The 23,298-nt window shown below is 58.5% G+C and overlaps 1 protein-coding gene across 8 annotated transcripts in view; it reads right to left on the bottom strand.

The window, feature by feature from the left end:
- The window catches only part of ZMIZ1 (zinc finger MIZ-type containing 1), a 231,424-nt gene that overhangs the window by 42,370 nt on the left and 165,756 nt on the right, over positions 1 to 23,298 (bottom strand). Inside the window, exon 1 of one of the 8 annotated variants that reach the window (XM_040624278.1) lies at positions 18,886 to 19,004. The exons of the other annotated variants lie outside the window; for them this stretch is intronic. The gene's annotated coding sequence lies outside the window, so the exon portion shown is untranslated. Of the gene's footprint in view, positions 1 to 18,885; positions 19,005 to 23,298 lie in introns of those variants that run through there. 8 annotated transcript variants of the gene reach the window in all.

Raw genomic sequence — 23,298 nt, forward strand, 5'->3', positions numbered from 1 at the left:
TGACTCTGCCCTGGCACGGACAGGGAGGACCTGATGGGATCATGAGGGTACAGAGACAGCCCTTGACTTTTCTCACCTGCCTGGTGCCCTCTGCCTCGCCGAGCCTCACAACCCCCCAGAAGGGGCTGGCCAAGGATGGGGCTGGCCGTGTTTTATGAAGAAGGAATGGAGGCCCAAGAGAAGGTGAGTCAATTGCAATCATGCCACAGGACCGTGACCCTGCTGCTGGTCCAGCATGGCTTCCCTCTCACCCCTGCCCCCCGAGTCTGTGATGTCACAGATTCGAGAACAGGCACAGCCCTGGGAGGCAGCTCTGTGCCTCTGCCCACCTCCCGTCCCATGATTCAGCGCCATCCCAGCTCCTTGTCCCCAGCCTGCCACCAACTTCCCGTGTGACCTCAGGCAACTTCCTCCTGTCTCTGGGCCATATGTGAGTGGGGGTAGGTGTTGCACTCTCCAAAGTCTGCGGCTTTGAAGAATCAGCCCTGTGAATCAGCCCTGGTCTCATAATGGGGTCATGGCTCTCAGGGCTGAGGCTAGCCTCCAGCCTTCTCAACCCTACAGGTGCTATGGGATTTTGGGAGGAGCTGCCTGTCCTCCTGTCTGGTCTGGACACGTCCATCCCCTCCTCCCTGGGTGACAGATGGAAAGGGCTCCAGAGATCTCACCTTGCCCAGGTACCCCATTTAATAAAACCAGGAGCCCAGAGCAGGGAGGGGATGTGCTGAGGTCTGAGAGCCAGCATGCGCAAGACCTGGGGGTCAGTGGGTCTGGGGAGGGGGTCGGCAGGAGGGGAGGACTCTGCGGTCTCTGCCGCTGGGGCTGCTGAGGGGCTAGGACTTCTCTCTGGTTCCAGAAAACATTGCTCCTGGGGGGTTGTAGGCTGGACTTTGGTGGCCCTGACAGCTGAGCCCTGGACCATAAAACAAGAGATGTTTTCCTTGGGGGAAAACCTTACTCACTATACCAGCAGCAACAGTGGCACACCGAGCAGTGGGCTACATCGTTCCCACACTCTGCTCCCTGCTGTCATCGCTCATTGCTGTGTGGCCAAGAAAGTCAGAACAAGGAGGAATCATCTGCTGGCCCTCTGGCTGCCAGTGACCCTGCCTCTCTCCATGTACGCCTGTGCACACACTCCGGCCCGCGTGCAGGGAGGACTGAGCAGGCTGGGGCTACGGCTGGCCCGGATATGCATGGAGGCTCAAGGCCTGCCCTGCCTGGCCCTACCTATGTCCTTGGGCTCCACATCCCATCCTCTCAGGTCCTTGGCTGGCCAGAGAGGGCCTCTGGGCTGTGCCCTTCCTCCCAGAACACTCCTCACACGCTCCCGCCCTCTCTCCCCAAGGGCTGCCTGGGGTTGGCAGGACCTAGGAGTCTCAAGGCATGTGAACTCACCCTGGGAACTGAACTCCAGGGGACCTCAGAGCCAGAGCTGGCAGGGATGATTCCCAAACCGGTTCGGCCGTGCTTGATCCTGCCCGGCAGGATCGTCAGACCCATCAGACCCCGGAGGAGATGTCAGACAGGCTGAGCCTGTCTGTGGACTTTAGGAAAATCCCAGCCTGGAAGATTCCCTGCCTATCTCACACCATTATCTGGAGCCTTCCAGGATAACCCATTTAATTGTAAAGATACCCCCAAACCAGCTCAAGGGGCTCTTTGCATCAGAAAGAGAATGCCCCCTTTTCCTTAGTGGTGCCCCTCAGTCCTCCCAGCCTGAGGGGTGGGCCTGGCAGGACTTCCTCCTCTTACCCCAGGGTTACTGGCTGGTAGCAGAGTTACGGTGGGGGTCTAGATCACCTCAGCTGAAAATTACACAGCATTAACAGCAAAGCAAGCATGCTGGGAAGGGGAGAAGGGCCCTGAACCACCCCCACAACAGACTGAAGCCAGGTGGCCTCTGGGCCATATTCTGGGAGAACATGGTTTCCAACAGGACAGATCCCTTTGGCTACCCAAGGTTTGACCAGAATATTAACTGGGAGGAGGGTCCTGAGAGTCGAGAATCTCTGCTCCGTTTCGCTTCAAGGCAGAGCCCAAACAAGGCAGAGGAGAGCCCAGAGGCTTAGGACAGCGAGGGTGCTCTCCCCACACTGCTGGCCCTGGGGTGACACCCCCAGTGGGTCTGCAAGACCAGACCTGGGCCCCATAGGCACAGAGCGTACCCCTGGGAGTCATGGAATGCCCATGCCCCTCGTTCCAGCAGGTGTGACCTGGAGAGCCTGTTTCTACACAGCGTTTCTCCTGGGGCCTGAACACCACTGCCCGTGGCTCACTCGAAGGGAGCTGGAGGGATGGCAGCGGGGAGGTGACAGGAATCAGTTTCTTCCCTGAGTAGTTGACTTTCCTGAGGCTTCCCAGCTTAACGCTTGGCAGTTGGTCTGTGTCCTCCTGCTCCCAGCATAAGGAGAGGTCAGAGTAAAGCCAGGCCTTCCCAGGCTCAACCAGAAGCTGAGTCTAAACACCATGCTTGTCCACCTTCGAAGAAGGCAAGACAGCTGTGAGTCTGAGCGCTGAGAGGCCTGGCTGTGCACCCCCACTATTAGCCCTGGTTCCCATGGCCAAACCCAGGCTCTTGAATCTCCTGGGAGCATAAGCCAGCAACAAAGATCAGGGCCCTCAGATGAAGGTTCCTTTTCACCTAGCCTGGGCTCACAGAGCCACAGCAGACCATCCTAGGGTCCCGGGATCAGGCCCTGGGAAGGTGCTGATCCCAGGGCACCTTTGTTTCTATTAAGGAACCACCTAGAAAGCTCCCCAGCCCCAGAGTGACTGAGGGTGTGTGTGCCATGGTGACAAGGGCAAGAGAGAGATCTGGGGCAGGTGGCACTTTGCCAGGTGATCTATGCACTTGACTACTGAGAATTGGCTTTAGGTCACTCATTGCTCTTTGAGAAAAAGCAAGTTCAGGACCAACCTGCTGACCAGACCCCTAGCTCTTCTGCCTCCAACCATGTGGACCACCCACAACCCTCCGCTGCTTCCCCTGCCCGAGCGACCTCATCATCCTGCAAGAATGTCGGGTCCACAGCATAAGAGAGGCAGACCACGCCTCCATCCTCCCCAGCCCGGGCTAAAGGCTTGAGCCACAAGGCAGGGGGCTTAGAGGTGGACACAGGCTTCTTCCTCCTGTTGCAAGTCACTCTGCAAATCAGGCAGGTGTTTTAGCTCAGGGGCAGGTGACCTGGCCCCACACAGTGGGAGATGACAACTTTCCCGTGGGTTCTCTATCCAAAACTGTGTTGCAGGGTTTTTTGGGTTTTTTTCCCCTCTTATCCTCATAACCAGCAAGAGCAGCCCATCACCTACACATTTCGTGTTTCTGCCTTGGCTTCCTGATCGATCACTCCTTTTCTGGGAAACCCTGCGTATGTGGATGTTTGAAAGAACCCTGGAAGCCACCCATGTCTGGCTGTCACCACCTCTCCGGGTGCCTAGCAGGGGTTGGCTCTAGGTAACCTGGCTGCCTGAAACACCAGACTGGTCCTGCTGGGCTTCCCTAGACTGCTGGGGCCCCCGGTGCATTCTGGCGACTCTCTGTCATCCAGTCTATCTGTTTTGGCTATGGAGAGGTGGACACCAAACTTGAAGAAAACATGACTTAGAGACTGAATTTCTAGAACACTGGAGAGGGGGGTGGGCAGGAAACGGGAGAAGAGTTTTCTCTGTGCAGAAGCTCCTTTATGAGATGAAATGATTCTCTGTGAGGTTTCTTTAAATATCCAGCTGCCTTGTTGCAATGAAAATAATCATTTATAAGAATTCCATTTACATATAGTGCTTCCTGGCTGCACCTGTTTCTCAGAGGGTAACACACCTGGGGGATGTTTGGGTGAATCGGTGTCCTGGATGCTGAGGTCCTAGGGCAGGACTGAACCACCTGGGTTTCCAGGCCGGGGGTTCCTAATTTTGCCTGTGCATCAGAATCATCTGGAAGGCCTCACCCCCAGTGGGGTATCTGATTCAGTGGGGTGGGATGGAGCCCAAGAATTTGCATTTCCAGCCAGTTCCCAGGTGATGCTGATAGCATTAGTCCGAGAACCCCGCTTTGAGAACCACTGCTATTGCCTGAGGGGCAAGCTCAGATGCCATTTGCTGCATGAACAGAGAAAGAAGGACTAATTCTTCCCTTTCCGTCTTTGGGTTCAGAACACACACCAGCTCTCAGGCCAAGGGGAACTTTGTGCTTGGCACATAGTCTCCCCACTGCTGCTGACTTCCTCGATTGTTACGTTCAAGGCCCTAGAGGTTTGACCCTGGACTCTCTCCCTGGCCTTGGTACAGGCGAGAGAACACTGGGTAGGGAGTCCAAACTGGGTGAGTCCCGGTTTTATCTACTAGCTGTGTGCTGTGCGGTCTTGGGCAAGACCCTGGCGGGTTTATGCGCCTCTTTCTCCCCTTGCACATCAGCCAGTCTCACCTACCTGCTCCGAAGGTGTAATGGGACAACCCGGACAGTGGCTCCTTCTGCACGGAGAACTGGACTGGGGCCAGGCCCTGTTCTGAGCACTCTGCACACACCGTCTTGTGCAAGCCTACACTCCGTGAGGCAACAGCTCCTGTCTCCCCGGAACTTGCTAGTGTGTTGGCCGGGCAGCCCTGAGCCCTCTCTGCCTTGGGATCTGCCTCATAGAGCGGCTGGAAGGACGGAGTTAGGTCCTGCCGGGCTCAGCATGGCTGTGGCTCTCAGGAGGCAGCCCTGGGGAGGTGGGCTTGGGGCAGACAAGCAGCCTGGGCTGCCTTCGGTTCAGGCCTGGCTCTGTGTTTCTCTTCCCAAGCAGCTGGGGGAGGGAGCCGTCATTAGTTTAGGTCTCTGCAGTGTTTAATCACCACGCAGCTCTGCCTCCCTCCTCCCCACTCCAGCGCCTGCTCTCTCCCTGCAGGAAACGGCTCTCTGCCTTCTGCCTCTGATGGAAGCCATGAAAAATTAACACAGCACCCAGAGAGAAGGAAACACCGGGGCAGGGAGGGGCGTCGGAGCCAGATGACTGGCTGGTCCCAGCCCAGCAGGCACCAGGGTCTGGACGGCCATCGGCCTGGGGGTCCGGAGCAAATCAACTGCCTTTGAGGGGGCTGGAATGCAGAGCCTGGACCTTCCTGGGATCTCAAGCCCTCAGAGGCTCTGAGGACAGGGATCTACTCTCTGCCTCTGCCCTGAAGAGGGCCAGGCCATGTGGGGACATGCCCTCATGAAGGTCAACCGCAAGCCAGGCAGAAACTCAACACATCCCTTTGCACCGTTCATTTTCCTGACAGTCCTGTGATGTCAGGATCACGACTCCCATTTTCTAGGAGGAAACTGGCACTCAGAGAGGTTAAGGAACCTGCCCAAGGACGATCAGCCATAACAACCGGCAGCATGGGACTATTTATTTTCAATTAACACCATTACCTCTTACATAATACGCAATCGCATTCTCCTTCTACAGCTGACATTTCGGACAGAGAGCCGCAGAGCCACTGGGGCCCACAGCTGCTAGCCTCAGAACCCCTCATTTTTCCACGGCCGTTCATGGTCCCAGCTCTGCTCCACTTCGCGGCCCTCCCTTCTTTAACTTTTCAATGTGATTTTGAAGAAGTCATGCGTGCATGTGATGACATACAGACAGAAGTCGATAAAGGGCACGTACTGGAAAACACAGTCTCCTCCAACCTCACGCTTGCTGCTTAGCTCCTCTCAACCAGGGGAGTCATGCTAGAGGCTCTGGGGTTTCCTCCCAGAGCTGTTCTGTTAGTTCTGTTAGTTGATACGTCATGGCCTTAGTGATGTCTGGCTGGAAGGTTCTCACCCTGGATAACCACGTGGTTCATCCCCCTACTCAGTTGTCCTTACTCGGTGAGGGCTTCCCTGACCTTGCCAGTGTATACACTGCGACACCTGCCCTGCCTCCCGATTGCCCGTTTCCCTCCCCCGAGCGATCGCTCTCCATAGCACTCACTCCCTTCTGCTTTTGATCGTATTTATTATCTGATGCCCCACTCCCTGAGCCGGACCAGAAGCTCTCCCTCGGCAGGGGTTTCCACGTGTTGCATTTACTGTCACATCCTCCGTGCCTAGAACAATGACCTACACGCGGGTAACAACGTGAATGTAAAAGCCGGCCCCGGCCACAGTACGTGTGGGCAGACCCACCTCTGACATGAAGGGTGGTGTCTTACACACGCTGTTCTCAACCTTCTTTCTAAGAACATATGGTGTGGCTCAAAGAGACTGTCACTCTTGGAGGACAGGATGGAACCTCTTCTACCTCTTGCCTCTCCAAGGATCCAGCCTGCCTGGGGGCACACAGGAGATGCTCAGAGCACAGAAGGACCAGGCTGGAAACTTGACCCTTACCTCACACCACAGACCAAAAAAAAAAAAAAAAAAAAAAAGCAAAACAATACATTGTCTAGAAGATGGTATAGGAGAATATCTCCATGCCCTTGGGATTGAGGAACGTTCTCCAAGAAGACCACCAACACTAACCATAAGGGAAAGCTGATAAATTTTCTGCCATTAAAGCAAAGAACCTCTGCTATCCCAAAATTCCCCATTAAGAGAATGAAAAAGCTAGCCCAGGGTGGTGGGAGAGTCTGGAAGAGACAGAAGACACACAGCACATTGTCAGGCCCAGTTTCAAGGGCCCTGGGGGGGAGGATTCCCCGAGACTGTCTGCAGTGACCCAGGAGGGCTTCTCAGAAGAGGCAGAAGGTAACTCCATTTCACTCCTCCCTCAGCTCTGGCCTCTTCTTTTCTAAAAAAAACCAGAGACTTAAGACAGACAGAAGAGCCCCAGCCCCCCTCCCTTTTCTGCCCCATGCAGAGATAACCAAGCAAGAAAAAACAAATTAAAGAGCCCAGGAGCCTGGCAGGGCCTTGGGAAGTTCGGTTTGACAGGGCAACAGCACTTAACAAAGCTCAGATCATCCATCACGGGGGCCCAGTCATTTAGATACTGGGCATTTGATTAAACTAATATGGGCGGCTGGGGCAAGGCATGGCTGGGCGCTTCCTACCCTCGCCTACAAATTAGACCGTCACACACAATCCGATTACCTTGACTGCCACATTTATCTCTGGAGAGGGGCCATCCATCACTCCCCAGCAGCTGGCTCTGTGCTTCCTCCTGCAGGAGGGGAGTTAAGCGTGCACCCAAGTCCTCGCAGGCGGCGCCCACCCGGTCGTGCCTTCCCCCATCCACTCAGCAGACACCGTCCCACGTGTCCACCCTGGCGCAGGCCTCGGGCCGGGTGCCGGGGTAGGAGCGGACCTAGTCCTCGCCACGAGGGAGCCCACGGAGGGCTCGTGAAAGGGCAGATCTCCGAGCTGGCCAGAGGAGAGCTCGGCGTGTTGATGCAGCTGTGGGCCCAGGTCTACGCCCCAAGCTCCCTCTCCTCTGGTTGGGACCCCGAGAGTAACACGTCACTGACCTAGTCCTCGACCTCACACCCGTGAAATGGGGCGACAACACAGTGCGGCACCGTCTGACACGACCTCTGCAGGGACGGACGTGGCCTATATCTGCACCGTCCAGCCTGGAGCCACAGGCCACATGTGAGGACAGAGCACCTGACGTGGGGCTCCTGCGAGGAGCGGAGCGTTTAATTGCATCTCACTCTTTCTACTTCATTAAATGACAGTGTACATGGCTGCACAGGGCTCTGGCTCCGGAGCTGAACGTCGCAAATCCAGGGGCTGCTTCCTTTCCGGGGTTGTGGCCAAGGGTACACCAGACAGCCTTAGCATGGCCAGCGCAAGGCTCTGCGTGTGCCCAACGCTCCCCGAAGGCTAGGCCCCCTTCCTTCTCAAAGGGAGGGCTGGCTTCTGAGGCCAAGGATAACAGCCACTATTATCCAGACACCCTGAACCGATAACACGGTCACCTGTCGTCTCGTAGTCCGGCAGGGTGGGTACGCTCCCATTTGAAACAGAAAGCGGCCTTAGAGCTAAAGATGGCACGGACCACAAAGGGGCAGGCGCAGAACTTGAGTCTAGGTCATTGCGATCTTGAACCCCCCCCCCCGCCCCGTCTTCCCACTGGACACTGGAACTTAGGAGTCGGGGCTTCGGACTCTCAAGAAATGTCCTGCTGGCGGCAGCCTCTCCCCTGACCACCACAGTGGGCGATGCCACGTGGGCCAGCTTCTCTCTGGATCGGTCCCCTCTCAATGCCAGAGCCGAGGAGGTGGGTGCCAGGCAGAGGGGCACCCCACAGTCCCTGTCCAGTTTGCCCCAGCCCCTTAGGCCAAGCCCAGGGTAGCCCCGAGGCCCCTCCCAGCACAGGGCAGAGCTGGAGCAGCCAACGGAATTTGTGGTTCTAAACATACCAAGTCTAGATGGGACCCCATCCTGAGGCTTTTGCAGAGTGACCAGAGCAACCAGACATGGAGCCTCGGTGACTCTAGGACTAGCGAGAAAGCTCAGGGACGTCGTTCCTGCTTTACGGGATGCCGCTGAGCACAGGCAGGAAGGCCAGCAGAAGTGCGTTCACACCGGCTTCTGGCACCAGGAACCTGAGGGTCCTGGGGGAGCTGAGTCCCCTTATGGGACCGCAGTGGCGGCGAGGGGCGCTCACAAACCTGGGAACAGGATACAGCACCCCACAAGTGCTCTCTCACGGGGTACCTGTTCAAACGACTGGGACTGCGTGAGGTCTCAGGGCAGGTCACAGACCAGGTGACTCCCCCAGCCTGTGTGCAGGGCTGGCCAGGCTGGAGAGACGGCCCCTAGGAATGAGCACTCTCACAGGGGCCTGAAGACCCCCTTCCTTACTGACAGGCTCTGGCACAAGCCACGTCACCCTCAGGGTCTCCTTTCTTTATCAGAAACAAGAATAAAATCACAGGCATGTGCAAGCCCCTTGGTGAGGGTCCGATGGGACAGGCAAATGCACGCATACCCTGGATCTGGACACATCTGATAGGATCTAAGTGTACCAGCGGGAAGGCTTTCCCAGGAACTTCAGAACAGCCTCACCCTAGAGAGAAATCACCTCCCCAAGAGAAAACAAGCCTCCTGCAGAATCAGCCAGAACTTTGCAGAGTCCGGTCTTCAGACACTCAAGAGACATCCAGCTGCCAGTGGACTTCTCATAAAGCCCGAGGCTGGAAAGGGGCAGGCCCGGGTGAACAGAGGCCCGCCTTGGGAGCCTCTCCTGAAACCCTGTGCTGGTGGCCAGCACGCTCCCAGCAGTGGGCCAGCCTGGGCAGCTGGGAAGGATGCAGGGGACACACTGCAGCTGTAGGAGAGAACAGTCTTCCCTGGATGGAATGTAGGAGGTTCCTGGCGGGAGAGCTCCACCAGGCTGGGAGAGGAGAAGGGAAGGCTGTGAGGTGGGAGCCAGACCAGAGGAGTCCAGAGAGATGAGGTGACCTGGAAGAGCCACACAGGAGATGGGAGTGGGGAGAGGGGCCTAGCAGGGGAGCCGAGGAGGCCTCCCGGGACACCCCCTCTCCCCAGATTCCTCCTCCTCTGTTGTCTCAGTTGATGGTACACTTAGCCACTCACACATTAGTATAAATGAGTTTATAACAAACTGTGCCAAGACGGGCAAGGAGCAATACTTGCAGGAGAAAGAATGGGGTGGGGGAAGGTGGCAGGCAGCTCTCCCTAGCAAGCCACCTGCTTGAAGGCAAGGAAGCCACCCCAAGAGCTCCCCAGTGGGGACCCTCTGCCGCCAGGACCACCAGCATTCCCCCCCCACCCCTCCCCACGATGCCAAAATGCCAACACTCTTTTGTTGCCACTTAAACCAATTTGGGGGTAATTCTGCAGGCAATTGTCTTCCGATTTACAATGCGGCGCAGTGATTGCACGGAGGCTGATGGTTCAGGCTGTAATTGTATGGTAATCACTTCTGTTTATGATCGATGCGGAAACCACTATTGTTTTCCAGCAGGCTTGTGAAATCAAAAAAGTGCAGGGGTGGGAAGGGAGGGTTTATTTCTGTGAGTTGGAGCCCCAGGAAAATGAAATTAAGCAGAGCAATCCGATGTGGGGGGAGGTGGCTCTGATGGCAAAGGAACCCTCATCGGCTCAGAATGGAGACAGAGACAGGCAAGGACGCAGAGATACAGAGACAGCGAGAGACATGGTCGGTGCAGCTGGAGACCCACTGAGACACAGGGAGGTGGGCGGTGAAGCCTGGGGAATGGCCAGGCTTGGGCTAGAGATGGTTAGATACTCAGACACATGGACGCCCAGACAGACCCCACTGCTCAAACCTGCAGAGACACCGAGAGAGATATAGTAAGGAATGCCCCCTACACACACGCACACATACACAGATGTGGGTGCTACTAGGCTTACTCTCACCCATTCCTAGGGCGGCGGGACAACCCAGGTGCCAGGTGGCAGGTCCGACCCTACTGGCCCGTCAGGGCTAGAGCACCCTCCCCGCCCCATCTGGGATCTGCCTCCCTTCTTCCCCTCGCCCCTGCCCCAAGGCCACCTACCTGCTGCCTGGAAACAGGGTGGCACATGGCACCTGGGGGGCTCAGGTGGCAGGAGCTTGGCAGTACTGGGAGCTGAGCCACTGCTGCGGGGAACAGAGGGAGCTGCCCACCTGGCAGAAATCCGAACCTCCCAGAGGCTGTCGGGAACAGGCCTGGGCCGGGGGAGAGGCCATGCCCCCTGGGGCAGCCACAGGCCCTCGGTGGCACCACAGGACTGAGCCAGCCCAGGATGGGGGCCAAGGCTCACGGGGAGCGAGCAGACACCAGCTGCTACAGCTCAGACAAGCCTCTAGGTTGCAGGCTGTGCTTGGCTACAAGGCATGTGTTTTTTCCAACTACATGCTCTTCTTCCCCAGCAAAAGTGCACCGGGCCCACTGGGCAACGTAGTGAATGAAAATCACGTCTTTGGTGAAAGTATCGGGTGTTTGCTTCCCAAAGCCTACAGGCCCCACGCCCTGGTCTCTGCCAGCTGTCCTTGCACCGCCTGCCTCATCACTGTCCATACACAGAGCTGCCTGGCCTCTCCAGGGAGGCCTTCCCCCACCCGAGCAGATCCTCCTTTCCTGGGCTCCGTGATACCGAATGTCACGCCGACCGTGAGGCAGGACTTGGGCGGCCCACAGACCTGGTTCTAATTAGCTCAGCGAACGGGACGGCAGGCTGGACCCTATCACGGATGAACTCCCAGCGGCGGGAGTGAGCATGGCATTCAGCAGCCTTCCAAACAGTCTCAGCGTGGGCTGGAAGGCCACCGTGACCTACTGGTGTGGCCTCCCTTAAACCCAGAGCGCCCTGACTGCTGTCGTGTCCTGCACGGTGCCCTGAAAGGCAGTCAAGACCGTGGATGGTAAGCAGTCAGATCAGCCCTCTTGAATGCAGGAGAGGACCGTGCCCTGTCCCTTACAGGTGCTCCCCAGCCTGGGTTCAGGCCCCGAACTCGCCCTGACCTGGCCCTCCAACAGGCCACCCCCAGCCGGGCTGGGCCCTGAACCGGGGTGCCCCGGCTGCCTAATTAGGGGCTCAGCAGGGCATGCCAGGCAGCCGCTGGAAAAATCTTAGAAGTGGAACAATCATTCCCTAATTGGACTTCCAGGATTCCGCTTAAGAAAACAGACGGCTTCTCCCCCAGGGACTGTTCTGCCGAAGTATATACAAACAAGTGATAGTTGTTCAACATTAAAAACAAAGTTGGCTAAAACACGAATTGAAACTGCAGTCGAGTTGTCTAGATGGAGAGGAATACCCCCGGGGTGGGGAGTACGTGTGTGCCTGTGTCTGTGTGGAGGGCCGTGGGCATGTCATGCGTCCATGCCGGGCATGCGGGATGTCCAGTAGGTGGCTATCTTTTGGGGTCACTGTCTCGTCCTTTCTCTGCTCAGGAGCCGGTCACCAAGCCTCGCATCCTGTGGTCTAGACCCCACGCGTCCGCGGATGTAGTCACCAGCGGGCAACGAAGATTCCGGCTCTGAAGGCAGAAGGCCAGAGGGAGAGCCTGAGCTCACCGCTGATACCGCCCGACCCCTCCCCTCAGCCTCCCAATCTGCCCGGTGTTGGCAATGACAGCAGCTCCCCTCCGAGGGGAGAGAAGGTACCCCGTGGGTAAGAGACTCTGCTCCAACCTGTAACCTCAAGGGTGGGGCAGCCCATGACCCCCGACCTCTGCTTATGGAGCACCCTGAAGTCGGGGCCCAGGGTGGGAAGTTGAAGGTAAGGCCACCCGGCCAGGGTGCTTCCCCTCCCCACACCAACCCCTCCAAGGGGAGGAGCGGCCCAGGCGAGCTCACGGAGCTGGCAACAGGATGCTGAGGCTTGGCAGGAAAAGGCCAGGGCCAGCTCGAGTGGGAGCTGCTCCCTGCCCCGGCGGCTGAGGCCAAGAGACAGGGCGGTGAGGGCACAGAGACGCGGGCTGCCCTGAGTCAATCCTAGTGCTAAGTAGGACAGGAATTAACAGCCCCATTATTCGGATGGGGAAAGTAGGGGCCCCGAGAGGCAAGTGCCTTCTCGTGAAGGGTGGGATGCAGCAGTCTCCCGGCTCTGCGGTGCTCTGACAGACCAACAATCTGGAAGTCTCTCTCTGCAAATAGCTCTGAGAGCATTCTTCTGCCATCCCTGAGACAGGCAGAGAGGAAGCTGTGGAGAGGCAGGGCTGATTTCCCGGGGAAGCCACGGAACACCCTTTCCTGAGGGCTGGGAGGGTCCAGAGTCACCTTCCTGAGGATGGGACAGGCCTTCTGGGGTCAGCTCCAGCAAGCCTTCCCAGGCCCTCCCTTAGTCCCTGGAGCGATGCACCGAGAAGGCCACTGGGCTGGATGCCCTCGGCCATCTCCTCAGCGGGGAGAATATCCCTAGACATGTCCAGGCCTCGGGGCGAGACCCGTCCCAGAGCTCCATGTCCACCTTCCCGTGTGAGTGGGCCAAGGGCATGCCTACACTGGGGAAGGGGCGGGACAGGGCTGGGCGCCATGACTGCCTTTATCTAGGGCCGCCTTCTCAGAGGCATGGGCCCCCAGGCCAGTCAGGGAGCATCCCTCCTACCCTAGCACGATGAGAACAACTGATATTTATGAAATGCACCCTTTGTGCTGGGCACACGGACTCCATAGGTCCTCACAAGCCATCTCAAGGTCGCTGCTATTATCCCTGTTTCTAGACGTAGTAACTTGCCTGAGGCCACACGACTGGTGAGAGGAGGGGCTGGCCGCCCACAGCCCAGCCTTGCCTCTGCTTTATGCTGCCCAGCATGGTGAAGGGGCTGATGTGGGCCCCTGCATGCCCCAAAGGGATGGGAACATGTTAACTCTCTTTCTCTCTCTCTCTCTCTCTCTCTCTCTCACACACACACACACACACACACACACACACACACACCTGGCTCCCGCATCACAGAGACACTCCCAACACCCCGGTGTTCGCAAAGCTATACAAACCCACACGAGTACGGCCGCATACGCTCATGCAGCTATCACTGAACTTGTCAAGTCCCCGCACGCGTCCCCAGGCGCGTTCCACCGCATGGCTGTGTGGTATCTGTACCCAAATTCAAAACCCACAGAACATTTCAAATGTTCCAGCTTCTACGATTTTCCAACACGTACCCACCCCCTGCAACAGGCTCACCCTCGTTCCACTGCCAGGCACACCCACGGCCCTGTCCACCCAGGGCCTTCCAGCTGACTCTTCATTTGGGGACTTCGGGCTCCCAGAGGGCAGGGACCGTGTTTTGTTTTTCCACACTCCCCACAGTGCCCCACCCAGAACCAGCTCTTCGTTTGTTTACTCATTCATTCGAACCAGCAGTAGGTACTTTTTTGCCCATTTGGGTGTGGATCATAAAAACTCGAATGCACTATAGCCATGAACTTGAAGAAATCCAATATTCCTGCACACACGCAGGGCCGTGCTGAGCGCTGTAATTACTGCACGGTGAACTGGGAGAGGGTCACAGGCGAGCGTATTAGTAAGCGCACAAGCGCGGAGGGCGTGCATTCCGTGCCCTCAGCAGGACGCCTGCACGCACGCTCTAGCTCCTGTTACAACAGGCCTGTGTGGGGGGGGTGCCCCCATTTTATGGAAGAGGCAGCTTAAGAGGCAGAGAGAAACCTTGAGCTCAGGTCACCTGTCAGGCTGCAGGTAAAAGGTCTCTAAGACCAAGGAGGTGTCCAGGGAAGCCAGCCCGGTCCTGGCCTGGACAGAGACTGGGTTCCATCTGGGCAGGAGCCCAAGGGCACTGCGGGGGGCACCCCACAGTCCTGAGAGAGAAGGGAGCAATCAGGAAGCCCTAACCTGGGAAGCAATCTCCATCGAAGAGACGGTAACCTGAGGACAAAGAGCTTATCCAGGTCATCAAACGTATTTCTTGGAGAAAGTACAACTCCATGCGAAGCTCTGAGAGGATTATCAGCCCGACAGGCCTGATGCTGGGGAGGCTTAATTCTCGGGTGCGCGGGCTGTGGGTGCTGGGTAAGGAGGGTGACCTGACCAGGCAGTGATGCTCCTTGCTCCCCAGTGAGGGCAGGCCCAGGAGGGCTGCCTGCTACTCACCGTGCCTTTGGGCGCGGGCACGGAGAAGGCAGAGGACTCACCCCTGTTTCAAGGGTCAAAGTGGTCTGGACAGAAGGGCGAATTCCATACCCTGCAGAGCCCGTGCTTACAAACAGAAGCAATGCTTGGCCCTTGGCCCCTTTTCCTAGCATGAAAAGGGTGACCTGAAATGCTGACCTCTGGGCACCCCCTCCTTGGGCCGGGCTGCCACCCTGGTGGTGGGGGCATTCAAAAGTGGAGGACCAGTGGTTAAGGCTGCCCTGGGTCCACTAAGGTTGGGGGGAGGGTGCTCTGCTTTGGGTCCCACTGCCTTAAGCCCCTAGCACGGTGGTGTCCGCGCTCCCCAGGGCACCCCCAGGACTGCCCAAGAGCTTCTAGGGGCCTGTTGTTGGCAGATGAAAAGCAGACACACCAGAGGGTTACACAAGCTGTCCCAAAGCCCCTGCAGAGAAGCCACAAGCTTCTCTCAGCAAACGCTGAGGAGCCCTGAGCTCCTGGCCAAGAGCTCTGGGAGGCCCCAGTGGTAGGCAGCGGGGCTGTTGGCTCCAGGATTTCCCAGGCTCGCCAGGGGAGGTGGGCATTGTGCGTGTTCACCAGTTCAGGGCTTATGCTGCAGTAAAGGCACCCCATGCAGGCACATGGGCGGGTGGAGGTGGGGGGTGTTCTGAGAGGTTGGGCTGTGGTGGAGGGTTGTGAGGCAGCAAAGCGGGAGGATGTGTCCCCAGAGGAATGGGCCTTGCACAAATACAAGGACACCCATGACGGGGCAGCAAGGAGGGCTAGCATTAGTCAGGGCCGAGTAGGCCCTAGCACTGTGTTTAAAGCTATAGCTGGAACATACTTTTTAATCCTCCTACGACCCTATGAGATGGGCACTATTGGCCCATTTTACAGAGGGTTAGAGTATGTCTCTTCCAGTTCCGGTGTGTAGAAGGGGCAGGAGAAGGGGTGGGGGAGATATTGGTGGGCAAGGCTCAGGAGGGGGACCTCCAAGGACTTAAGGACCGCCAACCTATAATAGGGGGAGCCACAGGAGGGCCATACCCCTCCCACCTGGCCCCCCTCACCCTTGCCCCATACCATAGAATCCTCCCTGTGAATGCCTAGCCCTCACTTCCTCTACCTCTCTGCATGGGGACAAATCCCCGGGGAGCCCCCCATCTGGGCCTCCACCCCAGTTACCTTTGCACACTCCCTACACGCAGTCTGTTCCCTGAGACTTGTTGCTGCCTCACTCCTCAAGGCCGGGCCTGAGTCCTGTTCCGCTGCCCAGAGCCCAGCACCAAGCACAAAAGCTCCTGGGACCTCCTCCCCCAGCTCCTAGAACTTCCTTTCACAGAGCACCTTTCCAGAAGCCCTCTGGACCCCTGGAAGCCAGGCCTGGACCCAGAGCCTTACCCTGTCAGCCTACCTTCTTCAGGGCTACTGTGGTCCCAAGAGCCACATCCACATGGCATGGCTCAGGGGACCCTGTGCCCGGGAAACACAACCCACACAGTCTGGGGGCTCGCAGACCCCAGCAAACGGTCTGTGCACCTCAAAGCGGGGAGGTTCTCGTGCAAGCCACCCAGAGGGCTTCAGGAGTGCAAAGCATAGACCTACAGCTCCTTCCCCAAGAGGGAAATGAAAGTGGGTACGTGGGGGCCCATGCACACTTCCTGCTAGGACACACACCGGGACCTCCCGAAGGCCGCCAGCAGGGGCGGCCCCGCAGCCCCCCGTCAGGACAGACGAGTGGCAGGCACACTCACACCCTCGCTGCCTCCCCCGGCCTGCACAGGCTCGCCAGTTACCGTGGTCACGCAGGAGCGGGGACGAGCCCCTGGGCGGCCCCACATTCCAGCCAGCACAGTGAGGTCTCTGGTCACAACACACAGCGGGAGGAGCATCTCACAGACGAGGACACTGAGGCCTGAGGTGGAGCTGGGACAAGAAAGAACCCAGTCTCTCAGACTCAGGAATTCGGGAGAAACCAAAAGCCCAGCTGGTTTGGAAGCTACACGTCCGCTGTGAGGGAATTAAGTCAACCCGACGGTAATGGACGCTGCCACGTAATGAGCAATCCTACGTGCTGGACACCGAGCTCAGTGCCTGCCCACCCCATCTCACTGAGTCCCCGCTGCAGCCCTGCCAGGCAGGGGCAAGTACAGGCGGCTCTGTTTTGGGGACCAGGAAACAGGCTTAGAGAAGTGAAATGACTTACCCAAAGTCACCCAGTAAGTGACAGATGTGGGTTTCATAATTACTCCCCGACAGTCTTTGGAAGGATGCTGGTGGCCCCATTTTAAGAGTCCCAGTGGGGATGGGGCAGGGAGGTCCTTTGGGACCCCGTGCTTCACCAAAGGACAGGGCGGGGGGAAGTCTGGGGCCCCGAGCCAGGGGATGAGAGGCAGGCCTTGGGACCCCGCCCCCCTACAGAAGCACAAGGGCAGAGCTACAGAGCCCCGCTGAGCCCCGCAGGGGCAGCACCATCCAACAGAACGGTGAGGGTGGGAAACGTTCAACCCCAGCCCTGTCCAACACGGTAGCCTCCTGGGGCTACTGAGAGCTTGCAATGAGTCTACTGTGATTGAGGAACTGAAAATCTGCTTTCATTTCATTTTTCCTAATATACATTTAAGTGGCCACACGTGGCTATTGGCCATCCTATAGGACAGCCCAGTAAACCCAGCACTTCTCCCTACAGGTGGGTTCCCCAAGAAGGACAAGGGCATGTCACACGGTCAACCCGGGAAGCCAGAGCTGGGCCAGGAACTCAGGCCTCTCCATTTCTTCCTGGGTCACTGCCTTTGCTGTGACCCACTTATGCCCTGGGCTGCTTATTTAAGACACTCTTACCAAGCACCCAGCACAGATATAAGGCATGGATGTCCTGTCCTGCAACTCACAGCCTGGTGGGGTAGACACGTGACCACATGAAACAGACCGGCATCAGGTGGTGGGACCCGGACAACCACAGGAGGGAGAAGGGCTGCCAGGAGACAGGGTCCCTTGTCTGTCTGTGTGCTGGGGCTGGGGGACCAGGGAAGGCCTCCTGGCTGGTGACATTTGAGCTGGGCCTGGAAGCCACAGGACAGAGACCAGAGAGAAGAAGCCTTCTCTGGGCTTCTCCCCTACCCCCCTCAATCTTTCACAGCCCCCCGCCCACATGTAGGAACTGAACCAGACCCAGCTAATCTTCTGTGCACCCCGTGAGCCTGCTAACCAGATTACATTCTTGGGAGGTGGAGAGGGTGCCTATAAATCTCCAGCCGCCTCGGGCTCCAACTCAGGATACCACTGAGATAGTACGAGAATGAATTTGGCAAGCCCAGAGGCTATCCTCTGTCACCTGTCCCCTCCAGTCCCAGGGAGCTGCCCACATTGATTTCAAACCTCCGGGGCCTGGCTGTCACCCCTGGGGAGCTGGAGACACAAACACATCTCTTTTTTTCAAGACAGAGCTGAGGGCGCGAAGGGGAGGTCTGGACAAGTGCCACCAAGTTCCCGGAGCTCCTCAGAAGAAGAGCTGGCTGCCCTCGCCCCCCACCATGGGCGACCGCAAAACAGGAACCCTGCAACAAGAGGAGGCTTTCCATTGCGTCAGCAGAGGCAGGGATATTCCCGCAGCAGAACTGTGACCTCGCACTGAGACCTCGTGCTGCTCCCCACTTCCCTGCACGGATCCCTGCCTGCGACGCAGCAGCATCCCTGCTCCTGGAAGCCCTGGGAGTCCCGGAGGCATCTGTGGACCCAAAGCCTTCCATGGCTCCCCATGGAGTTTCGGCAACGGCTCCACTTCCCACGCTTACCTCTGGTGCTTCATCCGGAGGGCTACCTTCCTTTCCCCTAGATTACCACACCTCTGCATCTTCCCACCCTCCTACCTGAGGTTCGTTGCCCTTTGCGCCCAAGACCCAAATCCCACCATTTCCGAAATCAAGTTCCATCTGAGAGGAGTTTCAGGCTACTCCAGCCTCGAATTTACCATTTTCCCCTCTGCCTTCCACAGTTCTTAGGGTCCTCTGTTCACCCAGTTCTCCTCGCCCTGCTGCACCTCAATATTTCCCCCTGCACCATCAGACGCTGTTGGCAGTGCCCAAAGGCAGCACCAAGCCTTTCCCCCAGCACAAACGCGTGCGCGCACACACACACACACACACACACTCCCTCTAGCACAAGACTCCCCGAGTGGAGTTCACCCTTGAGAGATGAGACACACAGCAATGCTCTCAGTACAGAGATGAGAACAGAGGCCCCAGAAGGGAAGTGACTCGCCAAAGGGCTCACGCTAATTTGGAACCAGATCACAGATGTTATCAGTTGAGGGCTAGGCCCTGGGAGCCATGTTTCCATGAATGGCATCAGAATGATCTGGAGGAACTTAACAAAACCAAAGCCAAATCACAGAGGCCAGGCCCTACCTCGGAACTACTGAATCTCCAAAGGGACTGGGAGCCTCAGCGTCCAGGAACGCGCGTATCCCGGCTAAAGCCCCTGTTCTTCATTCACCAAACATGCAGGAAGCACCCACTACTGCCCTGGGCGGGGCACTCACGGGGCGGGCCTTACCCACTGGTGGGCGGGGCAGGGAGGACCCAGCAGGGGTGAAGGGGGCTCAGAGAAGGCCTGAGAGCTGGCTTCCAGCAGAAGTCAGTGCCACGGCTTGGGTACCGAAAGGCAAGAAAAGGGCCCACTTTCTCACCTGCTTGGCCACTGCCTGGCAGCCCAGCCTAATGCTCTGGGCAGCAGGGTGAGGGCCTGTCTCTGCCGGTCTGTTGTGAAGAACGCACAGCACATCAGACTCCGGGGAGCAAGAGTGCTGTGGGCGTTCCCAGGGCAGCCCACCCCGACCCCAGGGAAAGGCCCAGGGACTTTGAACACCGCCCTACCTTACTCAAGGGGACTGGGAACCTGGGCATATGGCCAAGGGTCCTCTCATCCCTCCAGTTCCCCTGGATGGCCCTTGAAGACCACCTGCCAGGTATGTGGGGGTCCCTGGCAGAGGGCCCCCCCTTCTCAGACCCTTCCCTTCAGTCAGCTCAGGGCCATTTAAGACCTGGAAGCTGCAGTGAGGCTGATGTTGGGGGGGGTACCTCAGGACACAGGGCCAAGGCCAGACACAAAGTGACCTCACCTCAGGGCTGGAACAGGAAACTGAAGCAAGACACAATTAAATCTTATATAAACCTCAAGTTCAAAATGACAGACTGGGATTTGCAGTGGGCCATGAGAGGGCATTAGCTCCATTCAGGCCTGCCCTGCTGTGTGACCTTGGGGCAGGGAGTCCCTTCCCTAGTCTGGGCCGTGGGCTGACTGTCCTTCCCCGCCTGTGGTTAGCGGCCTGGGAGCTCCCTGAGAAGCTGGGTGTGCTTGGAGGGCAGGGGCTTGTTTTTCCCTGAGCAGATTCCCCATGAGGCTGATGCTTCTCTCCCAGGCCCTGGGAGAGTTTCCTCCAGCAGCTGAGGCTTCTGGGGGGGGGGGGGGGGCGGGGGAGGGTGAGTGAGGGCAAGTGTGCCAAGCAAATGCCCCATGACAGAAGGGGCAGCGGGCCCTGGCAGGGAGGGAGCAAAGGGCATCCTGTGCCAACCAAAGTCCCCAGATAATTCTTCCCGTTGGGCTGGGGTCTGCACACCTTTCTCTGGGGTGGTGCTAACGAGCCTGGCCGCAGGCCCACCGACGGGGTCCTTCCCTTCAGAGACAAGCCAGCCTCTCCGTGGGGACCAGAGCGGCATCGATCAAGGTAAACACCTCCCTCACCCAGCTCTGCCAGCACAGAACTCTCTGTTCCTGGGGACCAGAGGCTGAGCTGGCGCTCCCGCCCGATCGATGGATGACTTCACAAAGACTGACGCCTAGCAGGCACCACTGGTCCTCAGGGAAGTCTGAGGCTGCTCTTGGGACCGCTGCCCACCCTTGCCCCCTGGCTGACCTCTGCTGGGTGGCAGAGCACTGGTAGAGCAGGGGCTCATGCCCCTCGCTGGGTGACCTTGGGCAAAACTGAACCTCAGCTTTCTCCTGCACTAAATGGGAGTACCTGGCTGGTCTGGACTCCCCTCGCAGGGAAGCTGTCAGAAAATACAAGTGCTAAGAAAACAGATCGCTTTATCTGCACTGTCACACCTGTGGGCTCTGGACTCGTGTCCTCACCTCACTTCTGCTCTGAGTCTCCATCCTTCCGGGCCAGCGCTGTCCAGTGGAACTTTCTGTCACAGAGCAAATGTTCTACAACCTGAACAGACACACAGGGCTGGGGACTCCCATACTGGACAGCACAGTTCCAGACGCACTCTGCCATCCTTACTCCCCAGGCTGTGACCCAGAAAGAGCCATCAGGAAACTCCCAGGCAGAACTTGGGCTGAGTATCTGTGGGGGCACCTCTCTCAGTCTGACTGGCTGACACCAGAGTGGGGACTCATCTGAAAGTTCCCAGGGACTGAGCTTAGTGCTCAACCAACACGAACTCAGATCCAGAAGTGCTCTTTCAGTCCTCTGTCCCCTCCCCACCCTAGTAGAGAAAGCAGCACCAGACCCGCCTTCTGCTCATGCAGCCCTCAGCAGTCACCGAGGGTCTGCTGCCAGCCAGGCACAGTGCTGGGTACTGGGACACACAGTGATGAGGAGCAGATGACCCCTGCCTTCAAGGAGCTCAGGGTCAAGGCCTCCTTCCAGTCGGAGCTAAGACTGGCTTCCTCGGTCCCCTACTGGGTGGTCTCAGGGTTTCACACACGTTTTCCCATCTGAAACCGGGGCTCCCAAGTCCCTGAGTGCACAGGCTGTCGTGAGACCCCAGAGACAAGGGAGCACGGTGGAGGGGCTGGGCGGCTGTGCAGGGGAGTGCAGACGGCCTTGTCAAGCAAGTCAAACTCTGTGCAGGCTGCTGCTTCCGGTTCAGACCCAGATTCTCACCAAAGCATCGCTGTTCGGTGGTTTCTCACTAAGGAAGTTCATGGTAAAAATAGCTCAGGAGGGGACTTGAATCCAGCTAGTTGGGGGGTAGTCACTGCTTAGCTAATACACAAAAAAGGGGAACAGGCTTATTAGTAGCCACGTGGACCCTAAGGCTCAGAGCCACCCTCCACCCCACCCTGGCCCCTGCCACGGGACAGAACGTTTTGCTCTGTAGTGGATGGGAGATGAACATCCAGCCCCAGGACTGGAGGGGCCTGAGGCCGTATACACCATCGGGGGCAGCCTGAATTCAGGGTGGCACCACCTTGTCCACGCCAACTCACCCCCCAGCAGGACTTCTGTCCCATACTGCACCCACTCTCCAGGCTGGGCCATTAAGCAACATTCTGACACCAACTGGTTGCCAGTTTCCTCACAAAATCTTCCTGCTGGAAGAGCCACCAGCCATGCCCAGTGCCCATCTGGCAGTCCGGTGTGACGGTCAAGCACAGGGGTCCTGGACCCCCACCCTGAGAATGACAGTTACACGAAGGCCATCTGAGGAGGCGCCACCTCCCTGCACTGGTGCAAAGGGTTAGGGCAGGGGAAGTCCCAGCCTGATCTCTCCCAGTCTCCTCGGGGCAAGCCTCCAGGTGGACCCAGGAACCGGGACCTATCTAGTGGCTTGGGCACCAGGGCTAGTAAGACCCCAACAGCAAAACCATGTGCTCAGGAGCAGGAAACAACCCGTTAGCCCCAGCAGCCCTCTGAGAAACCCTCTCTCCAAGGCCTTAAACAAGATCCTCACAGCCTGGCGGCGGGCACCCCCAGGAAGGCGCCTTCCAGCCTGCTACTGCGAACCCTCTCGCTCCTTCTCCAGCCGGCTTCCCAGCCAACACTTGTCAGAAGTCTGTTCCGTGCCCACCAGCTCTCGGAAGGGCACCCTGCCGCAATGGTGGCATCACCAGCGCCCGTGGGGGTCTCTGGGCTCTTTCAACATTAGGGCTGCAACCTGACAAAGGAGCAGCTTGAAGTTAAAGACCCTCCGCCGCTGCCTCCATGGAAAGCTTCCTGGCTGATTCTTATTTTTGCAATAGGAGCCAACTGAGGACGGAGCCTTGTAAAATGTCTGCTGGAGAGCCAACACTTCACCTTCGGGAAGAGTGAGGGGGAGCACCCAGGCCCCAGGCACCGCGGAAAAACGAGGGCCCCTTCTGTGGGCGCACAAAACGGGCCCGGTGCACGCCTGTGCCACTCTCGCGGCCAAGCCTCGGGCTGACACCATGCAGCACACGGCGCTACCCACAATGCACCGGCCCTTCTCTGTCACACACAGGCACGCACACTCACCCCCGCGCCCGGAGGGAGCCCGGCCCGGCCCGCGGGCGCCCCGGCGCCGACCCCTCCAGCCCCGCACTCACCTAGAAGTTGCACCGGCCGCGGTCCCACCCTGGCGCCCGCGGGGGGCTGGGGCCGGGCCGAGAGCGGCCGCGGCGAGCGTCTCCGGGCAGGGTTCAGCCGGCGCCGAACAAAGGCTGCGCGCAGGCAGCGGGCGCCGCCTGCATCCCCGCTCCGCGCCGGGGCGGCGGCGGCGGCGGCGCGGGGGCCCGGGCGGCTCCGGCGCCCGCTCGCTCCGCGCTGCCCGCTCCGAGGGCGCTCCGGCTCCCGCGCTCCCGCTCGCTGCTGCCCGCCACCGCCGCCGCCGTCCGGCTACCGCACCGCACACATCAATTATTCATCGCCCGTCTCCAGCTTCCCGGGCGAAGCCAATCACAGGCGGAGGCTCCGCTAATGGGGCCGCCGCCGCCGAGGAGGCAGCCAGCCGCGCGCCCGGGCGCAAGCGACAGCCCTCCGGGGACGGGGATGGGCCGGGGGCGCGCGGGGGGCGGGGGCGCACGGGGCGCGCCAGCGAAACTTCCCACGGCCCGCGCCGGGACCCCGCCGA

The sequence above is a fragment of the Ursus maritimus genome, unplaced genomic scaffold (assembly GCF_017311325.1).
Source record: "Ursus maritimus isolate PB19 unplaced genomic scaffold, ASM1731132v1 scaffold_7, whole genome shotgun sequence".
NCBI classification, from domain to species: Eukaryota; Metazoa; Chordata; class Mammalia; order Carnivora; family Ursidae; genus Ursus; species Ursus maritimus.